We start from the raw sequence: 23,892 nt of genomic DNA on the forward strand, positions 1-23,892 counted from the left end.
AGTCATGCCCAACTATTTGCCACCCCATGAACTGCAGCACGCCAAGCTTCCCTGTCCTTCACTAACTCCTGGAGTTTGCTCAAATTCATGTCTATTGAGTCAGTGATGCCATTTAACCATCTCATCATCTGTCATCCCCTGCTCCTGACTTCAATCTTTCCCAGCCTCAAGGTCTTTTCCAATAAGTTGGCGCTTCACATCAGGCAGCCAGACTACTGGAGTTTCAGCATCAGCCCTTTCAATGAATACTCAGGATTGATTTCCTTTAGGATTAACTGGCTTGATCTTGCAGTAGAAGGGATTCTCAAGAGTCTTCTCCAGCACCACAGTTCAAATGCCATAATTCTTTGGCACTCCGCCTTCTTTATGGTCCAAATCTTACATGACTACTGGAAAGAGAAACTATATGGGCCTTTGACGATATGGACCTTTGTCGGCAAAGTAATATCTTTGTTTTTTAAATATGCTGTCTGGCTTTGTCACAGCTTTCCTTACAAGGAGCAAGTGTTTAATTTCATGGCTGTAGTCACCATCCACGATGCTTTTAGAGCCCAATAAAATAGAATCTGTCACTGTTTCCACTTTTTCCCCTTCTATTTGCCATGAAGGGATAGGACCAGATGCCGTGATCTTAGGTTTCTGAATGTTGTTTTAAGCCAGTTTTTTTCACTCTCCTCTTTCATCGTCACCATGAGGTTCTTTAAGTTCCTCTTCACTTTCTGCTGTTAGAGTGGTGTCATCAACATCTGAGGTTGTTGATATTTCTCCTGGCAATCTTGATTCTAGCTTATGATTTATCCAGCCCAGCATTTTGAATGATGTACTCTGAATATAAGATAAATAAGCAGAGTGACCATATATAGCCTTGATGTACTCCTTTCCCAATTTGGAACCAGTCAGTTTTTCCACATAATGTTCTAACTGTTGTTTCTTGACCTGCATACAGGTTTCTCAGGAGTCAGGTAAGGTGGTCTGGTATTCCTATCTCTTTAAGAATCTTTCATAGTTTGTTGTGATCCACACAGTCAAAGGCTTTAGCATAGTCAGCAAAGCAGAAGTAGATATTTTTCTGGAATTCCTTGCTTCCTCTGTGATCCAACAGATCTTAGCAATTTGATCTCTACTTCCTCTGCTTTTTCTAAACCCAGGTTGTACATCTGGAAGTTCTTGGTAGACTTACTGCTGAAGCCTAGCTTGAAGGATTTTGAGCATAACCTTACTAGCCTTGGGAATGAGTCTGGTAGTTTGAACATTCTTTGGCATTGCCCTTCTTTGGGACTGGAATGAAAACTGACCTTTTCCAGTCCTGTAGCCACTGCTGAGTTTTCCAAATTTGCTGACATACTGAGTGCAGCACCTTAACAGCTTCATCTTTTATGATTTAAATAGCTCAGCTGGATTTTCATCACCTCCATTAGCTTTGTTTTTAGTAATGCTTCCTAAGGCCCACCTGACTACACACTGAAGGATGTCTGACTCTAGGTGAGTGACCACACCATCATGGTTAGCAGGGTCATTTCATGTTTTTATGTATTACTTGTGTGAAAAGTATCATAAACCTATTACAGTATGTTATATAGTCGATTGTGTTAGTTGGGTACGTAGGCTAACTTTGTTGGGTTTACAGACTGGACTTAACAAACAAGCCCTCAGAACAGAACTCATTTGTATGTAGTAGACTTAGTATCTTGAGATATGTTCCCTCTATACCCACTTTGGTAAGCATTTTTATCATGAATAAATGCTGACTTTTATAAAATATTTTTTTCTGCATCTGTTGGACACAACTGAGAGACTAAACACTAAGCACATTGAAATGATCATGTTTTTTAGTCTTTTCCTGATGATGTATCATATTGACTGATTTGCATATATTGAACCATCCTTATGAACTTCTGATGAATCACACTTGGTTGTAGTATATGATCTTTTGAATGTGTTGTTTGATTCAGTTTTCTAATATTTGGTTGAGAATTTTTTCATCTGTATTAATCAAGGATATCAGTCTGTAATTTTCTTTTTCGGTGGTATCTTTGTCTGGTTTTGGTAGCCTCATGGTGATGAAGACTGTTTGGAGAGTGCTCCTTTCTCTTCAGTCTTCTGGAAAAGTTTGAGAAGGATCAGTATAAATTTATGAACGTTGGTCAGAATTCCCCATTGAAGCCATCTGATTCTGGACTTCTGTTTGCAGGGAATTTGTGTGTTTTTAATTACAGATTCTATTTCACTTCTAGTGATCAGTCTGTTCAAATTATCTATTTCTCTTTGATTCAGTTATGGTGGGCTATATGTTTCTAGAAGTTTATCCATTTCTTCTAGATTTCCAATTTGTTGGCATATAATTGTCCATAGGATTCTCAGTTTTGTTTGTTTGTTTTTTGTATTGCTGTGGTATCAACTGTTATTTCTCTCCTTTGATTTCTTGTTTGAGTCCTCTCTTTTCTTCTTGGTGAGCCTGGCCAGATTTTTTTAAAACCCTTTCAAAGAACCAGCTGTTAGTTTTATTCATTTCTTTTATTATTATTATTTTTAATCTTTATTTCCCCTCTGCTCTTTATTGTTTCCTTCCTTGGGCAGACTTCAGTTTTTGCCTGTCCTTTTTCTAATTCTTTTAAGTGGTAGTTTAGGTTTCTTATTTGAGATTTTTATTGTTTTCCTGAGGAAGGCCTATATCACTATGAACTTTCCTCTTAGGACTGCTTTTGCTGTGTTCCATAGATTCTGTCTGGTTTTATTTTTATTGCCATTTGTCTCAAAGTATCTTTTAATTTCCCCTTTGATTTCATCATTGACCATTGTGTTTTTTCTTTTTTTTTTTTGTCTCCATGTAAATAATTTTTTTCTTGTCTCTTTTTCTGTGTTTGATTTCTTTTCTCTTTTTAAACTTTTTATTGTATTTGGAGTATAGTTAATTAGCAATGCCATTAGTTTTAGGTGTACAGCAAAGTTATTCAGTTGTACATATAGATATATCTGATCTTTTTAAAATTCTTTCCCCATTTAGTTGTTATATAATATTGAGCAGAGTTCCATGTGCTATACAGTAGGTACTCATTGGTTATTCATTTTAAATATAGCAGTGTGTACGGTTTCCAGTTTCATGCCATTGTGCTCAGAAAAGAGTCTTGAAATATTCATCCTCTTAAATTTATTGAGGCTTGTGTTTTGCTCTAGTATGTGGTCTAGCCTAGAGAATGTTCAATGTGCAATTGAAAAGAATGTGTATTCTGGGATTTTTTTTTTTCCCCTGTATGTAATGTCCTGAAACTATCAATTAAGTTCAAATGTTGTGTCATTAAGGATCTTTACTGCTTTATTCTTTTCTGTCTAGAAGATCTGTCCTTGATTTGCGTGGGATATTAAAGTCTCCTACAACTATTGTATTCCTGTCTGTTCTTTCCCCTTCTGTCCATATTTTATATGTTTATTGTTTAGTCTCTAAGTTGGGTCCAACTATTTTGCAAGTTCATGGGCTGTAGCCCACCAAGTACCTCTGTCCATAGGATTTTCCAGGCTAGAATGCTGGAGTGGGTTACCATTTTCTTCTCCATTTATATATGTAAGTGCTTTTTTATTGGGTGTGTATATGTTCACAAGTGTAATATCTTCAATATTGATCCTTGTCATTATACAGCATCCTTCCTTATCTTTCTTTATGGCCTCATTCTTCCAGATGATTTTGCATTTCTTCTTTTTATTTTGGCCTTCCCTGGTAGCTCAGCTGGTTAAGGATCCATCTGCAATGCAGGAGACCCCAGTTCAATTCCTGGGCCGGAAAGATCCCCTGGAGAAGGGATAGGCTACCTCTTCCAATATTCTTGAGCTTCCTTGGTGGCTCAGAGAGTAAAGTGAAGAATCTGCCTGCAATGCAGGAGATACTTAGTCCACTGACATGTATAGTAAATATTGACAGATAAGTACTTATTGCCATTTTAAATCTTTCAGTTGATTTTGCATTTCTTTTTATTTTACCTTTTATGGTTTTCTTTTGTATCCTGTTTGAGTTCTCTCTCTCTCTGCTTGTGTGTGTGTGAATCTATGGTATGTTTTTTGATTTGTGGTTACCCTGTTTTTCAAGTGTGTTAACCCTTCCTATATATCTGCTTGATTTAGACTGGTAGTCATAAAGGCTCAAACATATTCTTCAAAATAAAAAACACACACACACGAAAACTTTCATTTTCTTCCTCCCCACCTCCACATATTTATGATTTTCATGCCCTCCTTTATAACTTCATGTTTACCTTTTTGCTGTACATTGTGGTTATCACTTTCACACACGAAAAATTAATCTATATATTGGCTTAAATGATTTGTTTTCCAACTATGATTTCCTCTTTCCTTTAGATTCTTGATTCTTTACTTTGTAGGTAAGATCTCTCAATATTTCTTTTAGGATAGGTTTAGTATTGCTGTATTCTTTTACTTTGGTGGAAATTCTTTATCTGTCCTTCTATCCTAAGTGATAAGGCTGGGTGGAGTATCCCAGGTTTCAGGATTTTCTCTTACAGGACTTTGAACATATTTTGCCACTCCCTCTGGCCTGCAACTTTTCTGTAGAGAAAATAGCGTTATTGGGTCCACTTTGTAATTAACTGTTTTTGTTTTTTTTCTTTCTGCCTTTAGGATCCTCTATTTCTAATTCTTCCCATGTAAATTATAATATGTGTTGGTGTAGGTCTTTTGTGTTCATCTTGTTTTGGACTTTCTCGGATTCTGAAACCTGGTTACCTGTTTCCTTCTTTAGGTGCGGGAATTTAATTTCTTCAGATTTATTTTTGACCTCCCTTTCTTTCTCTTTACTCTCCTTCTGGGATCCCAATTATGTGTAAATAGGTCTAGCTTATACTCCATAGGTCTCATATATTGCTTTCACTTTGGTTTGTCTTTCTGGCTACTCTTCTTACTGGGTGAGTTCCATTCTTCTATCTTCTAGATCATTTATTCATTCTTCTGTATTATTTATTTGATGTTTATTGCCTTCAGCTCAGCTTTCATCTTGGCAAAGGAATTTTCTAATTTTAATTGACTCTCTGTAATTTCTAGTTCCTTGTTACAATGATCTGCATTTCTATATACAGCCTTTCTTAATTCCTTCAGCACTTTTATTACCTTCTGTTTGAACTCGGGATCTAGTAGACTGGAAAGGGCTTTTATTGTTTGTTCTTTCAGGGGATTTCTCCTGGTCTTTTAATTGGAAGTGGTTCCTCTGCATCTTCATTTTACTGATATTTCTCAGGCTCTGTGAATTTATGGGAAATAGTTATGTGCTGTGGCCTTGAAGCATTGCTTTTATGTGGGAATAGCTTTATATAGCCTTTGTGAGTCTAATATTTTTGGTGTGAGGGATGTTTTTAGCACCGATGCCTGCCATGTTTTTTCTGTTTCCACATGTAAAAGGGTAAGGAGCATTGGAATTTCTAAAACATTTTTAAGATTAATAGAGTCAATTATTTGAGTAAGGAGTCAAGTCACTGCCCAGGAGATTTTGAGTTATGGTATACCAAGTACACCTAGAATACATACCTTTTACATAACATGACATCACTGAGGACAGACACCAAAACGTAAAAAGGAGGATCCATGAAAGGCAATAGCTGGTGTAATCTTCATGAGGGCTGGGCTATTCCTGTTTCCTACCACAGTGTATCTAGTGCCTAGAACAGCTCCTACCACAGAATAGAAACTCAATAAATATTTGTTGACGAGAAAAGCAAGAGAGAATGGTTCACAGCCATAGACATAGCACAAACTTCCTGACACCAGTGAAGAACAGGTGAATAGATATGTTAGGTAGTTAGAATAGGGAAGAAGAGTCCAAAATGGCGGTGGCTAAAAGACCTGGAAGGGAAAGCCCGCGAAAATAGAACAAAGGAAGGTCCGAGGACCAGAGTGAGAACCTCAGGTAAAACAAACAATGCTCCTGCCTAAGCCCAATTTACATAAGGCAGGCCCAGGGACAGAAACATATAAAAAGAGGAGCCAAAGCCCTCTTCTTCTTCTTTTGCTCCCTCCCTCTCCCCCGCGCGATGGGGCGATCTTCTCTTCGCGTCTTTGGAGCGACATGCCCTCATGCCTCAAAGAGGGATTTTCCTGCTATTATCTAAATAAATAGAGCTGTAACACTGATTTATTTAAGAGCTATAACACGGTCTGTTTGAGACCTGAGAGCTATAACACGGTCTGTCCTCCAAGAGCTGTGACCCGCCAAGGGGCTTTAATGTCCATCACTCCAAATTTTTGTTGTGACAAGACAAAGAACCGAGGAGCATACACTCGCGTGACAGATACACATGATTTCTAAGAACACAGGCAGGAAAGATCTAGACTCCTGCTATCTTGCCCATGATATCTACAAGGTATGGCATCATATAGAACATAAATTTTCTAGGAATCCTCTTTTTTGGAATTCTTTTTTCACTGAACCACTACACAACATACAAGTTAGTCCAAACAGAATATTCTGTCATTTCTCCAGGCAAATATTCTTAGGAGGAAGGGTAACACAAATAAACTTTTCTTCTAACTATCCAGAGATCATCATTTTATCAGAAAGATCTCGCACATCTACTGAGACTTTGTCTTGGCCTCCTTTATGTAGTTACTATTTATTACAAACTTAGATGCAGGAACAACTCTTGAAATCTTAATGTGATAATTCATAGAATCCTCTTAGCAAAATATAAAGTGCCTGTTATTGCCAGTCTCTCAACTGTAAATTGGAAGAGGCTTAGAAAAGTTTAACTGAGTATCTGCTATAGGCAAGTCACTATTGTAGAGGATGCTAAAATAAAAATGAATGATAGATGGTCTCTCCCCTTGAAGCATTTCTATTTTATTGGGGTAGACAGACATATACAAACAAAGATGCTATAATATAATTAGGAAAATGCTGTAGTTGCATGTTCATAGCATAGTGATTAACACAATTTAAAAAAAAAATTGGAGTATGATTTCTTCACAATTTTGTATTTGTTTCTGCTAAACAACTAAGTGAAGTGAAGTGAGTTTGCTCAGTTATGTCCTACGCTTTGTGACCCCATGGACTGTAGCCCACCACGTTCCTCCATCCATGGGCTTTTCCAGGCAAGAGTATTAGAGTGGGTTGCCATTTCCTTCTCCAGGGGATCTTCCCGACCGAGGGATCGAACCTGGGTCTACCACATTGTGGGCAGATGCTTTACTGTCTGAACCACCAGGGAAGTCAGACAACAGAGTGATTCAGCTACATGTATACATATATTCCTCTCCTGCTAGGACCTTCCACCAGCTCCAGCCCTCCATCAACCCCACCTGAGTCTCCATGGAGCAGAAAGATGAGTCCCCTGTGCTATCCTGCAGGTTCCCACTAGCTAGCTATTTCACATCTGGCAGTGTTACATGTCAGTACTAACCTCCCAGTTCATCCCACTCCTCTTCCCCCTCCTCCTGTCCACCCTTCTGTTCTCTATGTCTGCATTTCTATTCCTGCCCTGCAGATATGTTCATCTGTTCCAGTTTTCTAGATTCCACATATATGCATTAATGTACAATATTTTTCTCTTTTTGACTTCACTCTGTTTGACAGACTATAGGTCCATGAAGTACATGAAAAGATGATCAATATTACTAATTATTAGAGAAATGCAGATCAAAACTACAATGAGATATTGCCGCATACTTGTCAGAATGGCCAACAAAAAAATCTGTTAACAAATGCTGAAGGGGTGTGAAGAAAAAGGAAACCCTCTTGGGCTATTGGTGGGAATGTAAATTGATACAGACACTATGGAGGACAGTATGGCGGTTCCTTAAAAAAATAAAACTAGAACTACTGTAGTTTTGATTTCAGGTTGCTCTGGTTCCACACTTTGTTCTACCATTACATATCTGTGTAATTTGGGGAACTTTTAAACTGTTCTATGCCTTATTTTCCTCATACAATGTTAATCAAGCTGATATTTATCTGCAATAGTTGTCATGTGAAATTTATGTAAATGACACATATAAATGGCTATCCCATATTAATTTCTTAATAATTAAATGATAATTATTGCTACCAATACATTTATTATATGAAAATAATTATTTACTAATGAACTAGAGCAGATATCATAAGGAAGATGCATTTGAGATGACTGTTTAAGTAGATTCTGTCTCAACATTGTAGCAAAGATACCTAACCCAGGCTGTGGGAACAGCATGTGTAATGATTATCAAATTGAGTATCTTAAAAAATACTGCCCTCCACATCAGAAAGATGGACACTTTCTCTTCCTGTTGACCACAACAAGACCAGCAGTCCTCAGTGGAGGATGAATTACAGTTTGAATCATTGATCATGCTGGGATTCGTTGTCAGTTTGACTTTTAAGATTTGCCAGGTATTAGGAGAGCTTATTTATAGAAAGCAGATGGCTTTTTGTCATTTAATTCACTGAAATTTACTTAGTATGAGGAAGGGAGAAACCAAGCTGGCTCCATGATAAAAGCTCACTAAATACATTAGCTCATTGAGTGGGCTGCAGAGGGACAAATAGAAAACTGCTTTTAAAATGAATTAGCTTTCTTTTATGTTTTCAAAGAGATAAGACCAAAGTCCTCTGCAGTGAATGATAATATGAGTAGAAGCAATTTCAGAGTTTGCTTTATCAAATGCTGAATCCTCTCTCATCCCATTGACCATAGTGCTGCCTTCCTTATGAAGTACCCTCACTGCCTTCCTAGAAAACATGAAGTTCAAAAAACAGTTGCATGATTTCAAACCCTTGATCTATTCCACTCCAATTCTCAGATCTCTGCCTTGTTTGTCAACTTTTTATTTTTTGTAAACGATCAAAACTAACTGGCTGCCCTTGTGCTGGTATTATTAATACAAAGTACCATTTGCTTTCTTTTGCAATAACATATGTTCTGCATCATTTTAAAAGCTGCTCCTAGTTACTCATTCAACTATTATGTTTTCATTCAAATTTTGTTGCCTTCCTTTCCTTTCTCTTTTCCTCCTACCTATCCAGTACCCAGTGGGCACTATTCAAGAGCAACAGAAAGTGTGAACTGTGGAGCCAATAGTTTTTTTGTCCTAACTGTAGATTTTTTAACTTATGAATCTTACAAAAATGTATTATTCTCTGTAAACATCTAATCTGTAAATAAACCTATATGCCTCATGGAAAGTAAACATGCCAAAAGTGACTGGAAATATTACTATTATTGCTATTTTCGATCAGTAATCATTGATAAAACCTAACTAGTTATTAGATATGCAGATGACACCACCCTTATGGCAGAAAGTGAAGAAGAACTACAGAGCCTCTTGATGAAAGTGAAAGAGGAGAGTGAAAAAGCTGGCTTAAAGCTCAACATTCAGAAAACAAAGATTATGGCATCCAGTCCCATTACTTCATGGTAAATAGATGGAGAAACAATGGAAACAGTGGCAGACTTTCTTTTCTTGGGCTCCAAAACCACAGCAGATGGTGACTGCAGCCATGAAATTAAAAGACGCTTACTCCTTCGAAGGAAAGTTATCACCAACCTAGACAGCACATTAAAAAGAAGAGACATTACTTTGCCAACAAAGGTCCGTCTAGTCAAGACTATGGTTTTCCCAGTAGTCATGTATGGATGTGAGAGGTGGACTATATAGAAAGCTGAGCACCAGAGAATTGATGCTTTTGAACTGTGATGTTGGCGAAGACTCTTGAGAGTCCCTTGGACTGCAAGGAGATCCAACCAGTCCATCCTAAAGGAGATCAGTCCTGGGTGTTCATTGAAAGGACTGATGCTGAAGCTGAAACTCCAATACTTTGGCCACCTCATGCGAAGAGTTGACTCATTTGAAAAGACCCTGATGCTGGGAGAGATTGAGGGCAGGAGGAGAAGGGGAGGACAGAGGGTGAGATGGCTGGATGGCATCACCAACTCAATGGACATGAGTTTGGGTAAACTCCAGAAGTTAGTGTTGGACAAGGAGGCCTGGAGTGCTGCAGTCCACGGGGTCACAAAGAGTTGGACATGACTGAGCGACTGAACTGAACTAGTTATTCTCACTGTTAGTTACCAAGGATAAAAAGACAGAAAACCCATGGTATCTTCCCTGAAGGAGCTTACTAGATGAGTTTAGAAGAACTTCGAGTATCATTGTGTACACGCGTGTTCAGTCACTCAGTCATGTCCAACTCTTTGCAACTGACTCCATGAACTGTAGCCTCCCAGGCTTCTCTGCTCATGGTATTTCCCAGGCAAGAATACTGGAATGGGTTATCATTCTTCTCTGGAAGATCTTCCCAACCCAAGGATTGAACATGGGTCTCCTGCACTGCAGGCAAGTTCCTTACCTGAGAAGCCTTAGAATATCATTATTTGAGGAGGGGAAAAGATATGTTTGAGTGAAAGACAATGTTTTAATTCTTTGAAATTTGCAACTTTTGAGCACTTCTATTTGCAAGGGAAGTTGATTGTATCTTAATCTACATGCACTTGAGATGACCTGGAGCTGCTTGTTTGGAAACCTGGACTGAACTATGAGACAGAAAAAAAGACCATAGTAATGATCATTGGCAGGATCTCAGGATGAAAGAGTAGAAGAATCGCCTCATGAGTTGGTCTGTGATTAATACCATGAGGAAAATTAAGATGCCTTACAGTTGCTCACCTTCAAAATTTTATAGTACTAAACAGTATGCTCTTAAATGAGGTACCTAGAATAGTCAGAGTCATAGAGCCAGAAAGTACATTGGCAGATGCCAGGAGCTGGGAGTAGGGAGGGAGATGAGGAGTTAGTGTTTAATGGGAACAGAGTTTCAGTTTAGAAAGGTAAACAATTCGGCAGATGGATGATGGTGAGATTTGTACAACAATGTGAAGGTGCTTAGTGCTACTGAACTATATAGTTAAATGTGGTTATGATAGTATGTTTTATATGACTTTTACCACCAAAAAACAAAACAAAACAACCATAGTACTTCCATAGAAAAATAAGTCTCTTACAGGATAAAGCAAGACTTCTTTCACGAAGATCTGGGAAATCAGTCACTTTATCCCATTGTTCCCCACAAGAAACAGCCAAGACTTTATCACCTTTGCTCCATCCCGTGTTCAATCCTGCTTCCTTTCTTTTATAGGTTTTTGATTTCTAGTATCCATCTTTCACACCAATCTCCAGCTCAGCACCTGCTTCTAGAGAAACCAGTGTGTGACAGTGGAATTTAAGTATGGGAAAATACGGTCATTTATTTGATACAGAATAAACCTTTCCAAGTTCATTTCTGCAGGTGCTGCAAAGGATACTTACGACAAGCATGTTTGTGGTAATCGTCAGTGCTAAATGGATGGCAGAGCAGAAATACTTATTTTAAATCATTTTGTTCAGATTGGAAGAGGCCAAGGTCAGTCTGAAAGTAATAGCCTGCATAGGCTCACTGATATTAAGGCGGGTCTGCTGTTCTGAAAAATCTGCCTTCCACCCTGTTTCAAAAAGTCCTTTAATGACAATACTGGTGATAGATACACAGCACCGTGAATGTACTAAATGCCACTGAATTATACAGTTTAAAAATTATTTAAATGGTAAAATTTATGTTTATTCCAAAATTTTAAAATATGAATAGAGCTGGAGGAGCACAAGCTCTGTTCACACAGAGAAAGAGGCAGAAAGAGATCATTTGGAAGTTGGTTTAGAATAGAAATTTGCCACAGTCTTGTTGTATAGGGAACTGGACAATGATAAATGAGAAAGAAGACAGAATTGTGATGACAGAGTAGTGGTACTCCACCTGTCCTTCACTCTAGGAGTTCTAGACCTTTAGATGAACATAAGAGTCACCCTGGGAGATTTGGAAAGGGAAAAAACAAAAAAAAAAAGGAGCCTGTGCTCTTAGGCTTAGGATATAGCTCCAAAGCAATTAAATCAGAATCTCTGAAGGTAGATCCCAGATAATCCATTATGTAATCAGTCTTGAGAAACTCTGTTCTACTTCCATACCATTTACTAGTGAATGCATTGTCATCTCAGCATGTCCTGTTAAATATGGTATTCTTAATTTGGAGGTGATGTGAGAGTAACCTCAAAATCTCTCATTTCCAAAATTCTGACATTACCCTCTTGTTCCCCTAACTCTAAAAGGGAGTGGGAAAGAAAAAGCCTTTCATGCATGAGAAGCACCCTCGCAGGTGATAGTAGTTGAATGAAAATGTTATCCAGGTCCAGTTTTGCCAGCAACAACCTATGGCTAAAACCCTGAAATATATACATCTGCTTCTCAACACGTCTCCTATTTTACCATCAATCCTCTGGTAGCCTTCAAACTGGTTTTCTTCCTTTCAGCCTATTTTTCCACACCTTTATCTAAATACCAGTCACAATGCCAAGAGCCAATTCTGGTTGCCATTCTCTTTCTCAAAACTTTTCAGTGGTCCCTTTTCCATCCTTTTTTAATAAGTAGCTAGACAACCTTAGATGAGCTCCACCCACCCATCTCTTCATCTTTGAGAACTGCCATATGTCTTTCTCATCTAGTCTCACTGGACCTCTCATTTCTTGTTAATGCTTCTCCTATTCCCTCCTCTATCTCTTACATCTCAAGAATGTGACCTGTGCTGTTGAATTTGATAGAATGGTCTTGCCTTTTCTTGTTTGGTGATCCCCACTCATTCTTCAGGTCTTGGATTAAACGTCCTTTCTCAAGTAAGTCTTCCTGGCATGCTGTATCATCCACATCAATTAACAAACAAATAAGGCAGCAGGCATGGTTCAGATATGTTCATGGCAAGGAAAGATTTATTTTTTCTTCCCCACTGGCCCCTTAAGTTCTAAGAGAGTATAGTAATATCTATTCTACTTAACACTTTATCACTAGGGCTAAATATTATGTCTGGTGCTTTGATAAATGTGTTTCTTAATGATGGAGTGATTGACTGATCCTAGTTTCTGAAGCAAAATAACTCAAAAGGAAAAGTGATTCCAAGGTACCCCAAGTTTTCAAACCCCTTTTCTTCCCAGAACAATTTCTCTACATTCTCAAATTAGATGGAAAATATCTTGACAATGCCTGAGTCTGAGATTAGTCTCAAGAGGATTAGATCTTTCACCAACATGATGATAGCTTAGGGGGTGGATGATTATAGCCTAGCACATCACAAGAGGACTCGGGAGACTGAACACAGGTTGGGCATTCCAACAGTTGTTGAAGCAAATGAAACACCTCCTCGTCAATCTTGATAAAGTTCAGATTATAAGAAATAAGAGTGAGTAGCATTTAACCCAGTAGGTAGCACATGTATACCTCCATTTTCTCTAGAGCCTAAGAATATAAATAGTTGAAAGATGATGCAGAGAAATTAGCTGATCCAGAATACAGTAACATATCATTATCCACCACCAGGTATCATCAGCATCTCAGCATCTTTCATGACTTTTTTTCCCCCTTTCTTTGCTCCTGCAGATATAATGAACTGAATCCTCACTTTTCCTAGACTCATTAGATCTACATTTTTAAAGCAACTTTAACTGTTGCTAAAGGCCAAAAAGCTAAATGATAGAGAGAAATCCACCAATTACTTAAATAAAATTACACAACCCTTCCAAGTTTATAAAGAAGGAATAAACTGAGCAGTTGGAGAGGAAGTGAATGTCATCATCCCGAGTTCTACTGCTCCAGTGTGTCCAATCTTTGTAAATTTTCCCATAAACTTAGGTGTCTGCTCCTCACTTACCTTCAGGTGATTGCACGAGTATACTTTCAGGTACCTCAGATGCCTGCCCAAAAGAAAGAGAAGATCAGAACCCAAATTCAGTCCCTTTATTGTAGGTAAAGGGGCGCTCTCTCTATGTTGTGGTTTCATTCAGGGATTAGAGAATTACCACCGACAGGCCAAATCTGCAGGCAGCCAGCTTTTGTAAAATAAAGTTTTATTGTAACATGTTCATGGCATTTGTTTATGTATTGTCCATTGCTACATTCACTGCAAAGGACAAGTCTCATGGCAGAGACCTATACCATAAAGCAGGTGACCCCAACCTCCAGGCCAAGGATCAGAGTACCTTCTGTCAGATCAGCAATAGCATGAGATTACAAATAAAGTGTACAACAAATGTAATGTACTTGAATCATCCCAAAACAATCGCCCCGAACCCTGGTCTGTGGAAAAGTCTCCCTGAAGTTGGTCCTTGGTGCCAAAAATGTTGGGGACAACTGCCATAAAACAGAGCCTAAAACCAACTGATTCTTTGCAGAAAATGCTTGCCGCCCCTTGCACGTTAATCAGATCCTGCTATATCACCAGTTGTTCTCAGAAATGGGAGGTTAAGGTAATAAGGATGTCTGTTTCCTGGTACCAGTATTAAGAAACAGTAGTGTAGGTAATAATAACCACGCAAGAGATCGCAAAATAACATCGAATTGTCAGGTAGAAGACTTGGAAGTTGGCATCATCTTCAAAGTTAGCAATTAAAAAAAACAGTATTTCAGATTAGTATTTCACTTTGAAGAAGAGAGTTTCAGATTGGGGTGTCAGTTGGAAAAGGCAGAGACTAGAAGCTCATAAAAGAGCAGAGCTCATATCTTATGCCTTTCTGAAATCTCAGTACAGAAAAAACATTTTCCATCAGATAATTAATGAGTGCCTAATAGTTTAAAAAATGTACTAGACCACTGACTAGTATAATAAATGAAACTTAAAAACTTGGAAATAATTCAGTCATTATCTTTTAAATAAAATGAAAACATGTATACATATCATTTATAATGGAGTACACTTAATATCATTTAGTGGTCACTGAACCTTTAATAGGTTACTTAATCAGATAGTGATCCAGTATCATCGTTTGTAAGACAGAGATGATAAAGTCATTAAGGTTGTAAGAATTAAAGGAGCTATTATATTTAAAACTCAAAAACACTTTTTGGCATAAATACTTAAACACAATAATCTTGTTGTAAAGAGATGCATTCAGATCTGTTACAATGTTTATAATCTTACTAATGTTCATATTCTCAATTACTCCAACTTGTCCTAAGAATGGCTGATAAAGGGAGATTGTTGGTCTTACCTGTTGGAGATATTTTATTTTCTTTATTCTGTTTGTCTTATGAAAAGAACAAGATGCCTTTATTTAGCATCTTCTTTTCATTAATTTCTTCTTGTTCATGCCCTGACCTTTTCTCTACTCTTGAGTTGTGCTCAATCAAATTTCTTCTTTATCTACCTTTTCTTGTTTTCCACAATACCAGAATTTAGATGTCACATCTTAAAAGTGAGTCTAAATACTGTGACCACATGTCATAAACTAAAAGCACTGACCAGATATTTTTATTATTGCTTTCAATCAATGAGAAAGTCCCTTGCCTCTTGTCACCTATCTAATACCACACCCTGAGAGAGATTTGTGGTGTTAGAAACTTAGCTTTTCTCAACTTAGTCTTTTGTTTTCTGATTTTATGCCTTTCCAAATTGTAATTTCTTAGAAATCTGATCATTACTGTGGCTAAATAATGGAAAATAATTTACTTTACATAGCACTTCTAAATATTAAATAAGTTTTCACAGGCAGTGTAAAGCTAAACTGTGTGCTTGAGGCCAGAGACCATATTTTATTCATTTTTGCCACTTAACACCTTGCTTCCTCGTATCTAGCCATTCAGTTCAGTTCAGTTGCTCAGTCATGTCAGACTCTTTGTGATCCCATGGACTGCAGCACACCAGGCCTCCCTGTCCATCACCAACTCCCGGAGTTTACCCAAACTCATGTCCATTGAGTCGGTGATGCCTTCCAACCATCTCATCCTCTGTCGTCCCCTTCTCCTCCCACCTTCAAACTTTCCCAGTATCAGGGTCTTTTCAGATGAATCATCTCTACGCATCAGGTGGCCAAAGTATTGGAGTTTCAACTTCAGCATGAGTGCTTCCAATGAATACTCAGGACTGATCTTGTTTAGGATGGACTGGTTGGATCTCCTTGCAGTCCAAGGGACTCTCAAGAGTCTTCTCCAACATCACAGTTCAAAAGCATAAATCCTTTGATGCTCAGCTTTCCTCACAGTCCAGCTCTCACATCCATGCATGACCACTGGAAAAACCATAGCCTTGAGTAGACAGACCTTTGTTGGCAAAGTAATGTATCTGCTTTTGAATATGCTGTCTAGGTTGGTCATAACTTTCCTTCCAAGGAGTAAGTGTCTTTTAATTTCATGGCTGCAATCACCATCTGCAGTGATGTGGAGCCCAAAAAAATAAAGTCTGCCACTGTTTCCCCATCTATTTGCCATGAAGTGATGGGACCGGATGCCATGAATCTTAGTTTTCTGAATGTTGAGCTTTAAGCCAACTTTTTCACTCTCCTCTTTCACTTTCATCAAGAGGCTCTGTAGTTCTTCTTCACTTTCTGCCATAAGGGTGTTTTCATCTGCATATCTGAGGTTATTGATATTTCTCCCGGCAATCTTGATTCCAGTTTGTGCTTCCTCCAGCCCAGCATTTCTCATGATGTACTCTGCATATAAGTTAAATCAGCAGGGTGACGTTATACAGCTTTGATGTACTCCTTTCCCAATTTGGAACCAGTCTGTTGTTCCATGTCCAGTTCTAACTGTTGCTTCCTGACCTGCATACAGATTTCTCAAGAGGCAGGTCAGGTGATCTCGTATTCCCATCTCTTTCAGAATTTCCAGTTTATTGTGATCCACAGTCAAAGGCTTTGGCATAGTCAATAAAGCAGAAATAGAGATTATTCTGGAAGTCTCTTGCTTTTTCAATGATCCAGCGGATATCTGCAATTTGATCTCTGGTTCCTCTGCCTTTTCTAAAACCAGCTTGAACATCTGGAAGTTCACAGTTCACATATTGCTGAAGCCTGCCTTGGAGAATTTTGAGCATTACTTTATTAGCTTGTGAGATGTGTGCAGTTGTATGGTAGTTTGAGCATTCTTTGGCATTGCCTTTCTTTGGGATTGGAATGAAAACTGACCTTTTCCAGTCCTGTGGCCACTGTTGAGTTTTCCAAATTTGCTGGCATATTGAGCATAACACTTTCACAGCATCATCTTTTAGGATTTGAAATAGCTTAACTGGAACTCCATCACATCCACTAGCTTTGTTCATAGTGATGCTTCCTAAGGCCCACTTGACTTCACATTCCAGGATGTCTGTCTCTAGGTGAGTGATCATACCATCGTGATTATCTGGGTTGTAAAGATCTTTTTTGTACAGTTCTTCCGTGTATTCTTGCCACCTCTTCTTAATATCTTCTGCTTCTGTTAGGTCCATACCATATCTGTCCTTTATTTAGCCCATCATTGCATCAGATGTTCCCTTGGTATCTCTAATTTTCTTGAAGAGATCTCTAGTCTTTCCCATTCTGTTGTTTTCCTCTGTTTCTTTGTACTGATCACTGAGGAAGGCTTTCTTTTCGCTCCTTGCTATTCTCTGGAACTCTGCATTCAGATGGGTATATCTTTCCTTTTCTCCTTTGTTTTTCACTTCTCTTCTTTTCACAGCTGTTTGTAAGCCCTCCTGAGACAGCCATTTTGCTTTTTTGCATTTCTTTTTCTTGGGGATGGTTGATCCCTGTCTCCTGTACAATGTGACATAGCTCATCAGGCACTCTGTCTATCAGATCTAGTTCCTTAAATCTAATTCTCACTTCCACTGTATAATCGTTAGGGATTTGATCTGTCATACCTGATGGTCTAGTGGTTTTCCCTACTTTCTTCAATTCAAGTCTGAATTTGGCCATAAGGAGTTCATAATCTGAGCCACAGTCAGCTCCCGGTCTTGTTTTTGCTGACTATATAGAGCTTCTCCATCTTTGACTGCAAATAATATAATCAATCTGATTTTGGTATTGACCATCTGGTGATGTCCATGTGTATAGTTTTCTCTTGTGTTTTTGGAAGAGGATGTTTTCTATGACCAGTGTGTTCTCTTGTCAAAACTTTTATCTAGCCATTAGCAGGTGCTTAATAATATTTAAAATGTAAATATCCTTACCATAAAGGCCCTGTGTGGGATGCTTGTAGAGTACCATCTCCTGTATACATATGAAAAATAAACTTCTTAAAGCAAACAGTACACAGAACTAGAATTTAGTTATCATAATTTATTATTCAAAACTCTACTACATAACGACTTGCAGGAAAAAAAAAAAAAAGATGGTTTCTCATGGACAGCCTTGTGATTTCACTTTCAATGACAGGTAGTTGCACTGAATGAATGGTTATTGTAACCTGCCTTGATGATCATATACTTTATATTTAATCAAGAAACTTTCATTCCATTAATATGATAGACTTTGCCATGTTTTGATTACTTAAATTTTAATCAACACATGAAATGTAAAAATTTTGTCCCTTGCTCACATGCAGCCATACTTTAAATAATCATAGTGACATGGGGTTAGGGACTACCATACCAGTGAGCAAAGATATGCAACATTTCTATTACTGCAAAAACTTAACAGAAATTGCTGGGATGACTATTTATCCCTGGTATTTAATGACAAGTTTTCTGGTTCATCAGTTAGGATATATGGGCAGATATAATACAGTTGGGATGCTGTGAAAGACTGGAAAGTATCTGATTTGGTCTTGTGTGCCCCAGGACCCGGGGGGAAAAAAAAAGGCAGTGATTTCATAAGAGCCTGGGTCAGGCTTACCTGCTGGTATTGGAGGGTCTATTGGGATGGTGGCACAGTGGTGGCTATGGTTACTGAGGGGACAAAGACATTGCTGGTTGTAACTCTGGGGAATACTCATTCGCATGAGCCCTCCTGGAAGCTGCCATTTTCTCACCAGGACATGGCCCCACTCAATAGTGCCACCAGAACAGTTTTGCAACAAATGCTCAAGGAGCTTCTCTTAAGTAGAAAACAAAAGGCCACAACTAGAAACAAGAAAATTACAGATGGAAAAGCTCACCGGTAAAGGCAGAAATCATCCACAAATATGGTATCAAAAGCAGCAGCAGTTATGAGGAGAGTATAAAATGTAAGGTATTGAAAATATATTTGAAATTAAAGACTGGCAACTTAAAACAATCTTATCTATATATAGACTGCTATATCAAAACCTCAGAGTAACCACAAACTGAAAATCTACAATAGGTACACACATAAAAAAGAATAAGAAATTAAAAAAAAAAAAAACCAAACCTGCCAAAGTTGGACAACAAATCACAGGAGGACAAAACAGGAAATGAAGAGAAAAGACATATAAAACAAATCAATAACATTTAACAAAATGGCTTTAAAAACAAACAATTGATCATTACCTTAAAGATAAACGAATCGAATGCTCCAACCTAAAGACGTAGACTGGCTCAGTAAATTAAAAAAAAACAAAAACCGTATGTATTCTAAGAGACCCACTTCAGATGTAAGGGACACATACAGAATGAAAATAAGGGGATGGAAAAAGGTATACCATATAAATCAAAAGAAAGCTGAAGTAGCAGTACTTATATCAGGGGGAAAAAAAAAGACCTTAAAGAGTGTTACATGAGACAAAGAAGGACACTGCATAATTATCATCAGTTCAAAAACATGTAACATATGTGAATCCAACATAGGAGCACCTTAATATATTAGTAATTCTAACATCCATAAAAGGGGAAATCAACAGTAACACAATATTGCCGGGGGCGGGGGGCTTTAACACCCTACTTTCATCAGTGGACAGATCATCCAGAAAAATCAGTAAGGAAACATAGGTCTTAAATGACACATTAGACCAGATGCACTTAATTGGTATTTATAGAGCACTCCATTGAATAGTAGCAAAATCCATGTACTTCTCATACTTCTCAAGTGCACACAGAACATTCTCCAGGATTGATCATATGCTGGGCCACAAAGTGAGCCTTGGTAAATTAAAGAACATTGAAATCATATCAAGAATATTTTCCAACTACAATGTTATTAGAAATCAATGACAGGAAAAAAAAGCTGTAAACATACACACATGTGGAGCCTAAACAGTATGCTACCAAGCAACCCATGGATCACTGAAGATATCCAAGAGAAAATAAATACCTGGAGACAAATGAAAATAAAAGCATGATAATCCAAACTTATGGGACACAACAAAATTAGTTCTATAAGGGAAATATATAGCAATAAAATCTTAGGAAATAAGTAAATCCCCAAATAAACATCCTAACTACACCTAGAACAATGAGAGATAGAACAAACAAAACCCAAAGTTAACAGAGCATAAAGCTCAGTGTAGAAATCCCTGAAATAGAGATGAAGAAAACAATGGCAAAGATCAATGAAACTAAAAGCTGGTTCTTTGACAAGGTTGACAAGATTGTTAAACCTTTAGCCAGACTTCATCAATAAAAAAAAGGGGGGGGGGCTCAATAAAATTAGAAATTAAAAAGGTGAAGTTTCAGCTGATATCACAGGAATTATTATTATTATTATTTAGTCACTTCAGTCATGTCTGACTCTTTGTGACCCCATGCACTGCAACCAAGCAGGCTCCTCTGTCTGTGGGATTCTCCAGGTAGGAATACTGGAGTGGGTCTACTACAAGTAACTATATGCCAAAAAAATTGGGACAAAGTTCCTAAGTTGGGACAACTTAGGAAAATTCTTAAGAGACTACTACAAGTAACTATATGCCATTGTCCCAAGTTAGGACAACTTGGGAAAATTCTTAGAAAGACACAACCTCCCTAGACTGAACCAGGAAGAAATAGGAAATATGAACAGACCAATCACAAACACTGAAATTTAAATTGATTTAAAAACTCCCAACAAAGGAAAGCCCAGGGACAGACTGTTTCACAGGCAAATTGTATCAAACATTTATAAAAGGATTAATAGCCATCCTTCTGAACCTATTTCAAAACATTGTGGAGGAAGGAACACTCCCAAACTTATTCTATGAGGCCATCATCACCCTGATACCAAAAAATCAGAAAAAAAACCCACAAAAAAGACAATTACAAGCCAAGAGCACTGAACATAGATGCAAAAATGCTCAATAAAATATTAGCAATCCAAATCCAGCAGCACATTTAAAGAATCCTATCCCATGATTGAATGGGATTTATCCCAGTGATGCATGCAGTTTTCAATATTCACAAATCAATCTGTGTGATACAGCCAATCAACAAGTTGAAGTCTAAAAACCACATGATCATCTTAATAGATGCATAAAAACAGTTGAGAAAATGCAGCACCCATTTATGATAAAAACTCCAGAAAATAGGCACAGAAGGAACATGCCTCAACACAATAGAGGCAATATATGACAGACCTACAGCCAACATCATATTCAACAATGAAAAGCTGAAAGCCTTTTATCTAAGGTCAGGAACAACAGAAGGATGTCCACTTTAACCATGTTATTTCAACATATTTTTGAAAGTCTTATCCTTGGCAATCAGAGAAGGAATTAAAAGGAATGTAAATTGGAAAAGAAGAAATAAAACTGTCACTGTTTGTAGGTGTCATGATTCTATACATGGGAAATCCTAAAGATGCTACCAGAAAATGACTAGAGCTCATCGATGAGTTTAGTAGAGTTGTAGGATACAGAGTTAATACACAGAAATCTGTTCCATTTCTATACACTAACAATGAGAGATCAGAAATAGAAAATTAAAGAAACAATTCCATGTACCATCACATCAAAAAGAATAACTAGGAATAAACCTACCTTAGGAGACAAAAGACCTGTATTCTGAAAAGTATAATACACTGATGAAAGAAATCAAAGATGACACAAACAGATGGAAAGCTATATCATGATCTTGGGTTGGAAGAATCAATATTGTCAAAATGAGTATTACTCAAGGCAACCTACAGATACAGTGCAGTTCCTATCAAATTACCAATGGCATTTTTCAAAGAACTAGAACAGAAAATCTTAATATTTGTATGGAGGAAACAAAGGACCTCTAAATAGCCAGTGCAGTCTTGAGAAAGAAAAATGGAATCAAGCTCCCTAACTTCAGACTATACTACAAAGTTATGATAATCAAGACAGTGTAGTAGTAGCGCAGAACAGAAATATAGATCAATGGAACAGAATGGAAAGTCCATAAATAAAACCACCCACACGGTCAATTAATCTGTGACAAAGGCAAGAATATACAATGGAGAAAAAACAGTCTTCTCAATAAGCGGTGCTGGGATAACCACACAGCTACATGGAGAAGAATGAAATTAGAACATTCTCTAACACCATACACAAAACTAAAATGGGTTCAGTCGCTCAGTCGTGTCCAACTCTGCGATCCCATGGACTGCAGCACACCAGGCTTCCCTGTCCATCATCAACTCCTGGAGCTAAGACAGGATACTATAAAACTCTCAGAGGGAAACAAAGAACAGTCTTTGACATAAGTTGTAGCAGTATCTTTTTTGATCCATCTCCTATAGTAATTGGGGGAAAAAAAAGATGAACAAATGGGATCTAATTAAATTCAAAAGCTTTTTGTTCAAGTTAGGAAACCATAAACAAAATGAAAGGCCACCCACAGAATGGGAGAAAATATTTGCAAACAATACAATTGAGAAAGGATTAATTTCCAAAATTTAGAAACAGCTCCTGCAGCTCTAAAAAGAGAATAAAAATGGGCAGAAGACCTAAACAGACATTTCTTCAAAGAAGACATACAGATGGCCAAGAGACATATGAAAAGATGCTCAACATTGCTAACTATTAAGAGAAACACATACCAGAACTACAGTGAGATAGGACCTCACACCTGCCAGAATGACCAGCATCAAAAAGTCTACAAATAATAAATGCTGCAGAAGGTATTCAGAAAGGGAACCTTCCTGTGCTGTTGGTGAGAATGTAAATTGGTACAGCCACTATGGAGAACAGTATGGAAGTTCCTTAAAAAGCTAAAAATAGAACTATCATATGATTCAGCAATCACACTTCTTGGCCTAGGTCTGGAGAAAACCATGGTTCAAAAGGATTCATGCTCCCCAGTGTTTACTGTAGCTCTATTTACAACAGTGAAGACATGGAAGCAACCTAAATGTCCATCAACAGAGGAATGGATAAAGAAGATGTGGTGCATAGATATAATTATTTATTAGTTAACCATTAAAAAAGAAAAAAGTTATACTAACATGGATGACCTGGTGATTATCATACTAAGTAAAGTAAGACGGACAAATACCATATGATATTGCTTATATAAGGATCTAAAAAAGTGATACAAATGAATGTATTTACAAAACAGAAATAGACTCACAGACTTAGAAAACAAAGTTGCCAAAGGTGGGTCAGGGGATAAGTTGGGAGTTTGAGAGTGACAGATATATACGATTTTATTTAAAATAGATAATCAGCAAGGGCCTACTATATAGCACAGGGAACTCCTCAATATTCTGAGTAACCAAAATGAGAAAAGAATTTGAAAATACAGATATATGTATAACTGAATCCTTCTGTTATACACCTGAAACACAACAATGTCAATCTACTATAGTCCAATGCAAAGTAAAATTTTTAAAAAAGCAGTTAGATTTCAGATTAGACTTTCCTAAAGAACCAGATACCACCTTTATCTGCAAGTAAAATATCATTTCTTTGTCCCCTGTCCCCCTGTGAAGGTGTCAGAAAAATTCCATGAATTTGGAAAACAAGATGATTTACAGTATTGAATTGAAAAAAAAGTGTCAGAGTAATCCACACTTTCTTTTCCATCTTTGAATCAGTTTCCATGAGCAACATTCACTGAAAACTTACAAATGCTAAGCATGATATCATATGCTAGGAATGAAGAGGTCAATAAGACATGGCAGCTATATGCAAGCACTTTACATATATATGTCTGTCATATCAAATATCTATTTTGGAATAATTTTAAACTAAGAAAATTTGAAAAAAATGTATAGAGATTGAGTGCATATTTTAAATTTGACAAGTCAGCAAAACATCTCAGACAA

The sequence above is a fragment of the Odocoileus virginianus genome, chromosome 20 (genome assembly GCF_023699985.2).
Source record: "Odocoileus virginianus isolate 20LAN1187 ecotype Illinois chromosome 20, Ovbor_1.2, whole genome shotgun sequence".
NCBI classification, from domain to species: Eukaryota; Metazoa; Chordata; class Mammalia; order Artiodactyla; family Cervidae; genus Odocoileus; species Odocoileus virginianus.